Source organism: Ictidomys tridecemlineatus, chromosome 16 (genome assembly GCF_052094955.1).
Source record: "Ictidomys tridecemlineatus isolate mIctTri1 chromosome 16, mIctTri1.hap1, whole genome shotgun sequence".
NCBI lineage: Eukaryota > Metazoa > Chordata > Mammalia > Rodentia > Sciuridae > Ictidomys > Ictidomys tridecemlineatus.
Genome location: NC_135492.1, coordinates 50,099,269 through 50,115,009, shown reverse-complemented (window position 1 = coordinate 50,115,009; position 15,741 = coordinate 50,099,269). Strand labels below are relative to the sequence as shown.

At 39.5% G+C, this 15,741-nt stretch overlaps 1 protein-coding gene across 1 annotated transcript in view; it reads right to left on the bottom strand.

The window, feature by feature from the left end:
* Positions 1-15,741, bottom strand: part of Cntn3 (contactin 3) — a 325,624-nt gene that overhangs the window by 252,108 nt on the left and 57,775 nt on the right. The window lies entirely within an intron of this gene.

Sequence of the window (15,741 nt, the reverse complement as noted above, 5' to 3'; positions counted from 1 at the left end):
TGCAATAGATATATATACAATATACATATATGCATATCTATGTAGACATATAGATATGCAATCGAGTTTTATTCAATCATAAAGAAAAATGGCTGTTATGGTTTGGATGTGAGGTATCCCCCAAAAGCATGTCTCAGAGGTTAAACTTTTCATTGCCTTGTATTTGGATGTCACAACATGGTTATTGGAATTCAAATATTTTGTTCAGTTATAAAAAGAATTTACTTATCTTTTGAATGGTTTACCAGTCTCATTCTAATACTTCTCTGAAACTCTTGGGAGGTTATGACCAGGGATGATCTTCCAATCTTTCTGCACAAGCATTTATAAAAGCACCTAGGGACAATGGCTTTCACCAACTTGTTCTTTTACATTTTCAGAGATAATCTGTACATTTATAAATCTGTGTCCTTTCATGTTTTTTGTTTGGTGACTGTGGTGACTGCTTGTTTGTTTGTCTCCAAACAAGACATCACATTCCGCACATGCCATAGCGTTCCTTACCTTTGTGTTGAGCAGGTATTTGAGAAATTTTGATTTGATCTCAAGTAGAGTTGCTATATACTTTTAAATTCATGCCTAACACAGGGACAGTGTATTTTAATTATGCATATGCTTAAAATCAAGCAGCCAAGTCATTTACATAATGTGAAATTAGTGTTCATGGTGGTAGAAAATACAAAGTGAAACATTTTTTAAAAGAAAAAAAGCAGTTCATTTCTAATATGATCATAAGTCAAAAATCTGTAAACAATACTATTGGAAACGTCAAGGAGAAAAATGTGAAGGGGCTGAAAAGTGCTCAAGAGGGCTTTTCAGCAGAGAAAAAAGCAGCTGTCACTGGGGCTCTCAATGCACACTAAGGCAGGCCACTCCACTCTGTCCCCGCTGACTGTGGGGATAGGCAAGGAAACCCAGGTTCACTGAGGGTCGACAGCATGCCAGCTGCAGACACAGAGTCAGAATGTTTTCAAATAAATCTTTGCCATCAGGACATTCAAACTCTCAAAAAGTACACTGAACCTTAGAAATGTTAATGAAAGATTCTGGGCCGGAGGACAGGGTGGTAGCAGAATGACTGAGGCATAGTTTCCCTGCAACACCTAAACACAACAGGCATTATGTTCAACAGGGAGACATCAGACGGAGATGGAGACGGAGACGGAGAAGAGAGATGCCAAGTCCCGAAGGGAGATAACAGCCAAGTCATCTGTGTGGCTATGTCAGTCCCCCCCACACACACACACACTGTGACCAAACTACCTAACAAGAACAAGTTAGAAGAGTAAAGGTTTAGAATTCTTGGTTCTTGGGTGCCCAATTTCATTACTCTGAGCCTGAGGTGAGGGAGAGCATCATGGCAGAAGAGCATGTAGCTCAGTTCAGGTCAGCCAGGAAGCAGTGAGAGCAAGTACTGGAAGAACAAAGGACAAAAATAATAGCCAAGTGCACATCTCCAGTGACCTGCTACCTCCAGCCATTTCCCACCTGCCTATAGTGACCACTCAGTAATTCATTCAATTATTCATCCATCAAATAGATTAATCCATTCATAAGGTTGCCATTTTATAATCTAATCACTTCAATTGTAAACACTGCTACATTAGATATCATGTTGCTAACACATCAGCTTTTCAGGGGACATCTCATATCCAAACCCTAATGTAGTTTCTGAGGCATGCTTAATCAGAGGTGGGGAATGCCGAGTAAAAGGTGTGAGGAAAGGACATCTTTAGAGAGAACTCTTCCTCAAGGGGAGAAAGGTGCACCCGGTAAGAGAACTACTCTTAAAGGAGACCACAGGAAGTTGCATTTAGGGGATGCATTGATCTCAGAGCACACGACCAATAAGAGCCAGAAGAAGCAGCATGGAGGACCAAAATTTGTGGAGGAAAGGGTTCCTCAAGCATGTCATGAGCTCAGAACTCATGATATCTCCTGGGGGTCAGGTACACACAGGGGATCAGCTCTAGAGTGTGCCTGTCACACATCCTGGGCAGAGGAACCACGTAGCAGAAAAAGCAGACCTGACAAAGGGAGGCCGAGCCTCTCTGGACTTCTAGGGGCTGAGAAAGGAGAAGGCAACTAAACTAGGGGAGATGTTTCACCACATGAAAGAGATTGAGGGAGAAATGGTCTCCATGTCTGGAGACATCAAATGAACTCCTTGAAGACCTACTAGAAGAAAATGTCACTTCTGCACTTATGGCAAATCCAGAGACGAAGCCAGGATGCTAGGTCACTGTAAGAGGATCACCGAAGTAAAGCTTGCTGGTCTCTCTTCTCTTCCTCGTAAACACCATGAAAGAGAGAAATCAGGAGATCAGGAGGAGAGGGTGGGATGCACCAAGTGAGAAAAGAAGCCACACACTCTTCAGCTCACTGTGGCTTCCCCTCTGTGGCAGCTGAGCACAAGGAGGAAAATTAACTCTACCCTGAAATCCAGCACTAAGTTCTAAAAGTTCATGGGGCAGGACATTTTATTTTATTTGTTATTAAAATCACATCCATTACCTAAGCATTATCAAATGTAGACTGGGAAAAGCTTCCCAAGGTTTCACTCAGGGGCAGGAGATGAATGAACAGGGGGCAGTGACCAACCCTAAAGCTGCCTTTGGGTTCCATGTCATGAGGTGAGCTTCTTCAATGAATAATGAAGGGCAGCCAACGAAAAATACAGAGATGGCACAGGGATGAACTGGAATGCGTGGTGTCTGGAATAACGCTTAAAGGAAAGAAACAGCTCCCAGAGGAGACACATAGCACACATAGCAGCAAAATCTAGCATCAATAGTAATTTATGGGAGAGAAAAGGTGATTGGTTAATGGAAACCCAGACAGCATGGGCTGAGACAGAAGACGGGAAATCCAGGGTTTGAGTTGTGAGCACAAGACAGAAAAGGGGCTTCCGAAAGGTGCAGTGGCTCTCCTGAGTGGCCCACACCATGAGCTGAGGGTGCAGAGTGCTCTGCTCCTCAGGGGAGTGATGGGGAACACGCAAACCAACAGGATGTTAGGGAAAGAGCCCTGCATGCAAGGGTAGGGCACAATTCTGCAAAGTTGCCAAAAGTCTCTGAACTGGACCCCTGAATACATGAATTTTATGGTAGATCAATTTTAAGCCAATAAAACTAATGTCTTAAAAACAGAGGAAGAAAAAAGAAAAAGAATAGAATAGGAAGTTAGAGAAAGAACATTAAGGTTTGCAAAATAAATGCTATGAGTGATATTACTGAGATCCTTGGAGTCCTGGAAAGTGTGGGCCACTCTGTGGGAGGCAGCTGTGTGTGCAGAGGATGAGGACATCAAGACAGGGAGACTCAGCTATTCTTTCAAGAAGTTGAAATGGGAGTGATGGGAGAGGGATCAGAGATGGTGGTAGTGTTGATAGAGAGCCACTGGAAGATATTTTAAAGCTAAAAAATCCCTGTGTATATTTATAAAAGGGGGGGCGGATCAAAAGAGAGAAAGCAGGAGGTCTTTTCTAGAAAGGGGTTGTCTTCCTAGAGCTGACTGGCATGGTGATGGCTCTGTCTCATTTGAAGTCACATGCACAGGATCTCCCATAGGCCAAAAGGAAAGACAGGTGATTTTTCCCCCATTCCAGCCAACAGAGAAGCAATCCTGGGATACAGAACATTATCAGTTGACCTCTTTCTGAAACACTGTCAGGTCACTCTCTTTCTAGAGCACTTTCAAGGTGGCCTCTGTCTGGAATACTCTCAGGCTGGTTTCCAGCTCCCTGTCAGTGTCCCAAAATGAATCACAGAAATACTGTTAACAGGCCCAAGACCAGGCACCTAGCAGCTCCTGTATCTTGTAACTGTATTTTTATATTCATTGTGAAATTTTATATTCATTGTGAAATTACTCTATGAAACCATGGCATGATTTCATAGAGCCCCCACCCCCAACACATTTTTAAAGAAAAACACTAAAAACCAATTGCAGAACATTGCCACTTGCCCTCCACTGTCTAATTATCCAGGGTGCCTACCCAGCCTCCATGTACCAAGCAAACATTCTCAAAGCACTCAGACACACTGAGCAACACTAATAGCCAAATATGAGAAGAATATATCCTTTACATAATTCCTTAAACCCCCAGGTATCCACAGCACAATTCAGGTACAATGGGTTCTTGGTGGAAAATAATCAGAATGCTAAGTACTGCATGAGTGCTGGGCTATAGTCTGAGTGCTTTGTAAATATGAACACAGGTTAGGCCATGAGGAAGTTTCCCTCACCATCTTATGTTTAATTTTTGTTATTGTGTAGGTAAAATTTGTATACATTATGGTGGAGAAAGCTTGGCTACATAATTTTCTTTTTTAAAATGTTTTGTTTTCATTGTAGTTGGACACGATACCTTTATTTTATTTTTATGTGGTGCTGAGGATTGAACTCATTGCCCTGCATGTGCTAGGCAAGTGCTCCATTGCTGAGCCACAACCCCAGCCCTGGCTATATAATTTTCTAACACAAAATTTTAAAGTTTATTTTTATTATAAAAGAAAGCTCTTTCCATTGTACAGTAAAAACATAAATACAGAAACAAATATTCTAAGACAAACTCCTCCTTCATGGTTAAACATGGTGTGTATGTGTGTGTCTGTGTGTATGTGTGTAAAACACTGAACACGTTACTTAAACCTCTCTACACCATACATTACACTGTGAAACAGGAGTGGTCAATGTGCATGTAACCAATTTATTATAAGTAAGCTATGATTATACATTGAGAAAGCTCTTTGGCATTCCAGTTGTGATAGTTATTGCTTTGATTTCCAAGAAATTAAATGTAATTGGCACCTTGTCTGGAGATGAATCAAAGGCTTAAAGTAGGAACTCAAACACAGGTCTCTAACTCATTTTAAAGTGACATGAACTGTTCAAGAGCTGCTTATATCTTTTCTAAAAACACTTGTTCAGCTTAACTGTGTTTTTTAAAGTTGCTTTATCACAGTGAATGGAGTGATTTTGACACCTTTTGGAAATGCTAATCATGGCTATGAATAGTTATTTGCTTAGAATTCACACCTATTAAGGACTGAATCTAGGTGTATACAACATTCACTCTATCAACACAGAAGTGTAAATCTAAATTGGGGCAAACTGTGATAGCAGCTTGCATTGATAACCAGAGTATCAATTTCAGCTGAAGGGAGAGAGAGAGAAGGTGTTTGAACTCACTCCTCACACAGTCATGGGCAGGGCCGCCATTTGCTTTCATACAAATAAATAATGGTTCAGATAAAGCCCACAAAGCACAGTGGGAAAGATAGAGGGAGAAGTACAAACTGTCTGCCTGTATGGAATATTGTAGGATGGACAGGAGTCTAACATGCCAGGTAGGAAATCTCAAGCAGGGGAGAAAAGGCCTAGATCAGAAGTGCACCCACACCTCAGCCTCAGGCTACACCTTGCTGCAAGAGCCCAGCAGGGTCAGCATGACTTTCAGAAGACCCTGGATATCCTGAGATTTCTATGAGTTCTCTCCATTTTAAAATTATTTCAAGCAACTAATACAAACCAAAACTACTTGTGTCAACCAAAGAAAATATGTCTGCAACTCAGACACAGTCCACATTGAAACCTCCAACCCAAAGGCATTTTCCCACCTAAAACTATGAACAGCATAATTAATCATTCCATCACAGCTGGAGAAATAGGCAACATTGTGCATTAGGAACACAATCTCTTCTTTTTACCATTTGGTTTATCTTTTCATTTTGAGGGAAACATGGCAGTGAGAAAGTGAATAGGTGTCCACCACTTTCCAAAGAAGGAAATCTCTGCTATTTAGAAAATTCCATTTTATTGCACTTTATTCAAAGAAATGGTTCTCTGTAAACCATAAGTGTGTTTGTATGCATGAATCTAAACTAAAACAATTTAGAGTCCTCAAGACTGTGCTGGATTAGTCTATATGTCTATGGTCTGCGTCAAACCTTTTGACCCTAGTGTGCTAGACACATATTAACATTTTCTGTGTGTGCCAAGTATAAAATATTAAGAGAGCATGTGACTACTGGCAAGAAAATCTGAGGCCCTTAAGACAGACTTGGAGGAGGAATTACACATTCAGCTCAGGTGACCGTAATCAATGCAGTTTCATGTCCCCACATCCTAAGATTGACTGAATTTATGCAAAAGCCACATGCAGATTTGGAGGTAAAGCTTCAACTCTGAATACCGATGCTGTCACTTGAGTATCTAGAATTCTCCATGGACATACAGCTGATGATGGACATGTCTTGGAAATGGGCTTTATGAGGTCTGATGGGTTCAGAACAGGGACTCTCCATGCTGCCTGCTTCTCTGGACCCTTGGATAAAGCAGCAGTATGTGGACATTTGAATCCATATTTTGCTTTGGAGAACCAGAACAAGTCCCTTCCACTGAGCCTTCACATCTTAGAATAATACACAAACCACTGGAAGTTTTCACAAATACATATTCCAGTTTTCCCAATGTGCTCAGAATGTGTGGATATTAAAGAATCAGGCAGGCTCTTTAGAGAAGAGCACCTGGCAGGGGCAGCAATGAGCTGCCAGGTACATTCCCCAGGGAAAAGGGGCAGCTACGGTTTTATTGTTTCATTATTTGTGTGTGTGCGCGTGTGTGTGCGTGTGTGTGTATATGTAGTATACTATAGTTCTAGACAATAGTTGCAAGCCTATTGTCTAATTTTCCTCATAAGTTGTAGACTTAAAAAACAAACAAAGAAAAAAGCACAGGACTGGCCTAGGAAGACCTGCCTATAGACAAAATATGGCCTCTAAGCTATGAATCTGAGGCCTTTGAGTAAAGCCTCTTGCAGTGAAATAAGGAGAACAGCAACAACAAAAGCCCTACTGAGGGACACATAAATACAGTTCTGCCATGCTCACTTCTTGGCTAGTCATTTCCCTGTGCACTCAACTGGAGACCCCAAAGCCAATCACAGTGCCCAGCCCTGAGCAGACACTCACAGCAATATGTGCCAGATTAATGAACATCAGATTCTAGCCAGGAGTTGCCACACTTGGCTCCATATGAGACCATCTGGGGGGGGGGGGTTCTACTGATCCCTTGATCCACTGAATCATAATTTCTAGGCACCAGGCCCAGAATTTGTTAAAAAAAAAAAAAAAAAACTTTCCAAAGTTATTGTGCTGCAGGATTATCAACACATTCAGGAACCATGGGCTCAGACATAATGAGCTCCCAGGCCAGTCCAGGCTGTCAGTGACAAGACTGAATGGGATCTTCACCTCTGCAGAGGGCACCATTATTAACTTGGGTTTTTTTTTTTTCCTGAATCTTCCCCTTTTCCTATTTCCTTGACTCCTCGCCTCAGGGATGGTTGAGACAGAAGGTAAAGTTGTTTCCCCAGATGAGCTGCTTCCAGAAGCTACACCTTCCAAAAGAAAAATAGCACTGAAAACACTGAGACAACAGAACCTCAGTGGGAAACACATTAACAAAGAGGAAGAATTTCCTTCAAGGATTAAAAAGGTATTTCCCAGGGATGGAGATCCATAGGGGAGAGCAAAATCCCAAGAGAAAATGGGTTCCTTGGAGCTTGGAAGCAAAAAGTCTTACAAGAAATTCCAAAACCCAAAATTAGGAAAGGAAATTTTAGAAGAGACACAAAGATGGAGACAACGTGGGCAGATGAATGAACCCTGGCCCCTCCTTCTAGATGGCTCATCTCACAATCCATTAACCCTGCCAAGACTCTGGGGAATAGGACTGGACACCTGGGCAAACAGAATGGGAATTGATCACACAAGGAAAAAAAATCTACCCTGAGTCCTAAAAATATAGGAAGCCCTCTGACCTGGTGAGCTGCTACTGCAACTCTTAACCCCCTCTACCCAGAGACTTTTTATATAAACTGGGGTGGGGGGTGAGCCTTAGTTGGAAGCCTTTTGTGCAGATTAATTAGTCACTGTGGAGCACTTGGGTAAGTGCAAAAGATTGCTTCTCGTTGTGGTTATATAATCTACTGATTTCACAGTTTGAAGGCAGAGTGATTTAAGGTTTTATCACAAACTCAGAAAGCCAGGAATGCTGAACATCCACTAAAATTCTCTCCTTATGTATTCCTCCTGAGCCCAATTATTTGCAGGGTCAGGGCTCTATAATTTTACTTAGCAAAATGGGTGCTTTGAGACATTTTCCAGGAACAACAAAAAGATAGATTCAGGTTCATGTAAGTCTTTCTGTCCATTTTGGAGATGCTCTGTTTTATTGGAGCATGGGTATTAGATCAGAGGTTTATTATCACTGGGGCATTCTGAAGACCAACATATGTGATGCTATAAAGGACATACAGGATGTGTGGGCATCTGGGTGGTTTTCTTCCCTCAAGCAGGAGTGGAGTAAGAAATCAAACACAAAGCTGCTGTTTCTATGGGGACTAACAACTCAAAGCCAGAAGATTTGCAGCCAGAACCCAACCCCTGTCTTCACCATATTCTAGGATGATATTTAGTCCTGGTGTACATGGCTCGGCTGAACCAATGATGCACAGCCATGGCCAGTCCCAATTGGGCAGGAACATGCTCCTGAGTATCACCCGTGGTACATCAAAAATAGTTTAGTTGATTTTATGCCTTATACAGTAGAATATAAAAGTTTTTTTCCCTAATTTTTTAAAAAAGAAAGTCTCACATTAACTTCAATAGATGCTAAGATGTCTTTTTGTGCTCACCTTCTCTCATAGATGGGACTGAACATAAATATAAAGCACATCTGACTCAGAATGGATGGAAACCATGAGATGAAAACATCTAATGTGAAACTTGGTGATTTGCTTTTAATAAAAGTATTGAGGACTGAATATAGATGCTAAGAAATGTTTTTCTTTAAGTATTCAAAGGCTAGTGCTGACAGTCATTTCTACCATTTGCTGATGATCTTGTGCCTAGTACTAAAATCATGTAATCCTCCCAAAGCCCAATGAAGATCATATGATTATTCCTATTCATAGAGAAGGAATCTAAGGCTTAAAGTATCCTACCCAGCTAACAACGAGTGGCCAGCACTTCCATCCAGCGACTCTTACAACTGCAACAACTACATGCCCGATTTCTGGAGCTCCCATATGCTCCCCTCACAAGATTAAAATAACAGCTCCCCAAGGGATGAGAAGAAAAGTAAGTACTTAATACAACATCAGCACTCAGGTGGGTACACCACAGAATTCTGGTACTTCTATTTTGCTAAGTGTTACTTGTCTTTTTTTCCCCCACTTTTGAGCTCCCTGAAATGTACTATGCTCCTTTAAGACACTGAGGAAAGGATAGAGAAAGTGAGGAAAGAATCAACATTTGGAAGTATAATGAAAAAAATATGTAGCTACTATGAAAAAATATCCTAATGCAATAAAAACATAAAGGAATTATGTCCCATTTCCACCTTGTGTTTGTTCAGAGAGTGGCTCCATTTGCAGTGAAGAGCCGAAGATGAACTAGCAGAGAGTTTTCCAGAAGCACATACATAAAATCCAGACCTGCATGACCTGTCAGGCAGCACAGTCTATTATGGAAGTTTGGCTTCTACAAGGTTACTACTCCAGGGAACAATGTTTCTAAGAACCAGGAAAATGCATAGTAAGGGAAATACCACCTTCTCCCAGGACTGGCAGCCATCCATGTTGGAGGAAGTACATACCTGAAATAGAAAGTCAGACTTTTCAGCAGGCAATTCCTCTCTGATTTCTATTTCTGTATATACATATTTTTCCAAGATTTCTTTCATGGATTCCCCAGCATCGCTCTGTCATTAAATATAGTGGAAGAATGCACAGAAGTGAGAATATACAATAAGGAACACTTCTAGATTCTCAAATTCACTGAACTTCCCTTGCATGGTGTCTAAGATTAATACTTCCATCCTTAACACATGTGTGGCTATGAACCCTAACTTGCTTATGAATGCCGCCGACTTGGGCACTCAGAACACATTTTCTGTATTGTTATTCTCTCTCTCTCTCTCTCTCTCTCTCTCTCTCTCTCTCTCTCTCTCTCTCTCTCTCCATATATATATGGAGAGAGAGAGAGCTTCTCCAAGCAGATGATGGACACCTTAGCAATGTTACTAAAGTTTGCTGAGTATTTTCCACATGCAAGGCTTTACTGAATGCACTTTGTGTGGATTCCATCAATTAATCTTCACACAAGTAGGCAGTGCCAACTGTCAGGTAAGGAATGCCAATTTGAAACACAAAGCAATTTGTACAAGGCTAATTATGTGACACACTGGCAGAAGAATCCCAATACTCCAACTCCCTCCTTCTTTACACTGACTCCTATGGGTCAAAGACTGCTTCTCTGTATCCAAACTCCATAATGCATCCTTAAGTCAAAGTATGCAGAGAATAAATAAGGAACCAAGTAGTCCATTTAGTTTAACAATGAGGCAACCATTCATTTTATTTTATATGCTCAGATCCACCACGGTAGTATATTTCATGTATGTTTGCAATTTTCCTTTGAAATATTTTAAGCTTTTAGTTTCAGTTTAAGAAGAAATATGAACTCATTTCATAAAAGATGGAAAACCACAAAGAATACCCAACATCATGGAAAATCTTATCTAAATAAAACTACTGGCAGAAATCAAAAAGTTAGAGAATGCCAGGTGTTGGTAAGCCAATGAATCAGAAAGAGCTGCCATATACCGACTGCAGGAGCCCATGTCCATCTGACTACCTGGGACAGCAATGTGTTGTCAGTTCATGACATGGAGGGTAAAGCAGTGGCTCTCCTGAATATACTAGATAAACTCTGGCTCGTGTGCACTATTCCACATGTACAGAAATGATCATGGCAGTATCAGAGGTCAGAGCAAAAACATAAAACAAACCGATACCCTTCAACAAGAGAGTAGATACAGGAGCTGTGGTGGACCCAGGGAGTGGAATACCACAGAGCAGGGAGAATTAATGTTGTACACTTTACACATCCACACAATAAAACCTCAAAAATACAGTAAACTGCAAAAGTGCATTGCAGAACAGAAAGCCATTTATACAAAATACCCCCTCAATAAAAAATTTAGCAGGTATACAGAGTTATACAAATACATAGTAAAATCAAAGCAAAAACAAAATGAGTAAGTAAAATTGAAACAGCGGTACTTGTGGGATCAGGCGATAGAAATATGAACCAATCGTATAACAAATGAACTTTAAAGCCACTGAAAATGTCCTATTTCTTAAGTTATACAGTGGTCTCATGAGTGTCCACTTGATTGTTTTTAATAAATTATGCACATGCAACATATAGTCTTTTGTTTGCATTGAATATTTCACTCTAGAGGCAATTTTTCCCCCTAAACTCCATAAAACAAAAAATTCAGGCAAATTGGCTTATCTGACATGTCCAGTCTCACAGCTTGTTCATAGCATTCTGAAAGGCAATATTGAAAATGTCATGTTATAGGCTACTGAGGAAAGAAGAGGGGCTTAATGACACACTGAAAGTTGTTTAACATCGTCCTGTAGAGATTAGGAGCCACCAAGGCTTTGGAATAAAGATGGATTTAAAGAAGTGATTTAGGATAATTAACCTACTAGCAGCTTGCAAACTTATAAGAAGATAAAACAGAGCATTAAAAGAGTGGATTACTACTAGGAACAGTCTCCCATATTCACAAGTATTTGGTCTCTCTATGTAAAATCTAAGGCTTGAGAATGCACATTTTTAAAACAGATCTGAATGCAACTCTGCTCCACATAGCTCTCTGAGAATCATGGAATAAGCTAGCATTAACTAGTGAGCTACAACAAATTAAGTACTATTTGGAAACACGCTGAATCAGTCACAATAAATCCAATGTGAGTGTGCCACAGGCATAGCCTTCAATGTTGCTCTCTGTGCAAGTCTTTCAATGATATAGTGCTTAAACAGTGCTCAAGAGTCACAAATTTTGTTCCTATTTATTCCATTATATTCTTACCATTTAAAAAGTTCCCTTATGGCTTTATATTTTCTTTATAATATAAAAACTACCTAATAAAATAATGAATTCTTGGTTTTATTATTTAAATAATAAGATTGCTGTCTAAAATTACATAAAAGTTTTAAGAATCTAGTATTGAACAAGCAGAAAATAAATGGGCTATGTGGAAAAGTGGGTCATAATCAGTCAAGGTAAAAGGGAATCCATGGGCACTGAAGAAGACCATGAGATCAGAAAATGACGTTGAAAACTAGCATATAATTTATGGCTTTGGAGTGTTAAAAAGGAGCATGGCTTTGGAATGTTAACCTCTGGTGGTAGAAGATATTCTGGAAATATTTCCAAAGTGATTAAATCAAGCTAGGGATTTGGGGTTTAATGGCCTAGGCAAAGTGCAGATTTTAATACTTCTGTTTTCTCAGAAAAGGGATGTTAAAATGGAGAAGGAAGAAAATTGGTGCTCATAGGAAATAGGAAGTAACTGGAGAAAGCTACTATATTTCCATGTAAAAGGAATTAATTTAGAAGATCACATGTCATCCTACACATTAGACCTTCAATCTCATTTTGTAATTTTACCTAGTTACCACATTCATATTTTACAAATAAGGGTTAATTTGTACTACTTCATCACCATCACCACCCCCACTACAAAAAGAAAAGAACCCTAAGGAAGACTTTCATCATAGAAATTGCACAAATGTAGGCAACGTACAGACAAATGCTTACAGGGACAATGCTGTACTTAGCAAAATTTCATAGTCTCATCCTTTCCAGTCTTTCTTTTCTTTTTTTTACATCATTTTATTTGTTCTTTTAAGGTATACATGAAAGTAGAGTACATTTTGATATATTATACACATATGGAACATAACTTATTCTAATCAGGATCCCATTCTTGTGGTTGTACATGATGTGGAGTTTCAATGATTGTGCATCATATATGAACACAGGAAAGCTGTGTCCAATTAATTCTCCTGTCTTACCTATTCCCATCTCCCTTCCCTTCCCTTCATGCCCCTTTGTCTAATCCAATGAACTTCTTCCCTCTCCCACCATTCTTCCAATCTTAATAGTTCACAGAAATGGCAAAGCCAGGAAGATAAAATAAGACAATGCGTGTGAAAGGAACCTACCACTGCAGCAATTTGGTGACTGGCTCAAAAGAATACTTTTCCATTTTCTCTAGATGAAAAGATGCCCAGGTACAAAGACTCTTGGAAGAACATACAAAGAATTACTTCATCTCAAATGGATTTTAATCATAGTTGATTGACAAGTTCAAGTTAAACTTTCAATTTGCAACAGAGGAGTCTGTAGAGTCACTGAGGCTAAATTAATCAGGAACTCCAGGAATGCAGGAGTCAGAAAGAACACAAACTGATTTTTTCTATATTGATCACAGACCGCTAGGCAGAAAATAAATTGGGGGAATTGACATGGGAGGTTAAGCTGGCATCGAAAAGCAAAAGGCATAAGAATTTCTTCTCAATAATACATGATAAGAACTAGCAACCTTATGATATGACATCATACCAAACTGCAAAAGAAGAGAAGAGGCCTGGCTTTGAGAAACTTTGGAGGTGGAAAGGAGACTTTAAGCATTTTCAGATAGTACTGTCAACCCCTTCTGAACATAAGTCAGACTGTTTTGCTGCTACTGTAACATTTATACTGTAGCTTTTCAAACACTAGAATATTCAATGATTCATTTCACCCAAGAACTGCTGAACTTTCTCAGTTTCTAGTATTGAACACAGACAATCATCTGTTCTAAAGACTGCATTAATACTACCATGAAGACGCAGCTTCGACCATCTCCTGGAGAATCCCTTGGGGTGCTTCCTTTAAAACCCAATTTATTACAAAGCATCCTGGCCCTCATCCTTGGACTGACTAAACAAGAAGATTAGTAGAAAGTCAATAAGTCTACATTTTATACAGGTATCTCTGTAAAGTGAGGATGAGAAGTAATGGGATAATCCTGAAAAACAATTTTAAAGCAGAGAACAAGCAATCTTGAAAAACAACAACAACAACAACAACAACAACAACAACAACAAACCTATCACTCTACAATGCCACATGCCCAGTGCCCAAAGCTCCAGGACATGGGTACTAGCAAGATGATGTTTAAAACACCTACTAGTTACCTAATAGCAACCCAAGGGCTATTACCCCAAACTAAAATCAGGATGTCCATAATGTTTAAAATTTCTACCCAGAAATATAAAAGATGTCTCTCACTGCTGAAGTGATGCCCATTTAGGCTCCTAAATGATATTGAAATGACTTTCTGTAGTTTTATTTTTTTCTTTAGTTTTTTATTGATTTTATATTTTTTCAATACATGACAGCGGAATGCATTACACTTCTTACTTCACATATAGAGTATAATTTTTCATATCTTTGTATATTGAGTATGTTCATGCCAATTCATGCCTTTATATGTGTACTTTGTTTTATTTTGTTCTTTTTGTTGTTTTTGCATTACAATTTTCATTACACAAATATACCACAATTTTTCATGTCTGTTTATATATAAAGTATGTTGACACCCAACTCGATTCTTCATACATATACTTTGTATAATGATGTCCCTCACATTTCACCATCCTTGCTAACTCCCTGCTCCCTCCCTTTCACTCCCATCCCTCTTCCCCATCTAGAATTCATCTATTCCTCCCATGCTGCTCTCCTTCCCTACTCCACTATGAATCAGCCTCCTTATATCAGAGAAAACATTCAGCATTTGTTTTTCGGGGGATTGACTAACTTCACTTAGCATTATCTTCTCCAATGCCATCCATTTGCCTCCAAATGCCATGATTTAATTTTCTTTAAATGCTGAGGAAAATTCCATTGTGTGTGTGTGTGTGTGTGTGTGTGTGTGTGTGTGTGTGTGTATATATATATATCACATTTTTTTATCCATTCATCCACTGAAGGGCATCTAGGTTGGTTCCAGTTTAGCTATTTGTGAATTGTGCTGCTATAAACATTGATGTGACTGTGTCCCTGTAGTGTACTGTTTTTAAGTCCTTTGGGTATAGACTGAGGAGTGGGATAGCTGGGTAAAATGGTGGTTCCATTCCCAGATTTCCAAGGAATCTCCATACTGCTTTCCATATTGGCTGTACCAATTTGCAGTCCCACCAGCAATGTATGAGTGTGCCTTTTTCCCCACATCCTCTCCAACACTGATTGTTGTTTATCTTCATAATAGCTGCCATTCTGACTATAGTGAGATGATATCTTAGAGTAGTTTTGATTTGCATTTCTCTAATTGCCAGATATGTTGATCATTTTTTCATATATTTGTTGATTTATTGTATATCCTCTTCTGAGAAGTGTCTGTTCAGGTCCTTGGCCCATTTGTTGATAGAGTTATTTGTTTTTTCGATGCTTAGCTTTCTGAGTTCTTTACATACCCTAGAGATTAGTCCTCTATCTGAAGTGTGAGTGGTAAAAATTTGTTCCCAGAATGTGGGCTCTCTGTTAACCTCACAGACTTTTTCTTTTCCTGAGAAGAAACTTTTTAGTTTGATTCCATCCCATTTATTGATTCTTGGTTTTAATTCTAGGAGTTTTATTAAGGAAGTTGGGGCTTAATCCCACATGATAAAGATTAGGGCCTACTTTTTCTTCTATTAGACACAGAGTCTCTGGTTTAATTTCTAGGTCCCTGATCCATTTTGAGTTAAGTTTTGAGCATGGTGAGAGATAGGGGTTTAATTTCATTAGATACAAATGGATTTCCGGTTTTCCCAGCACCATTTGTTGAAG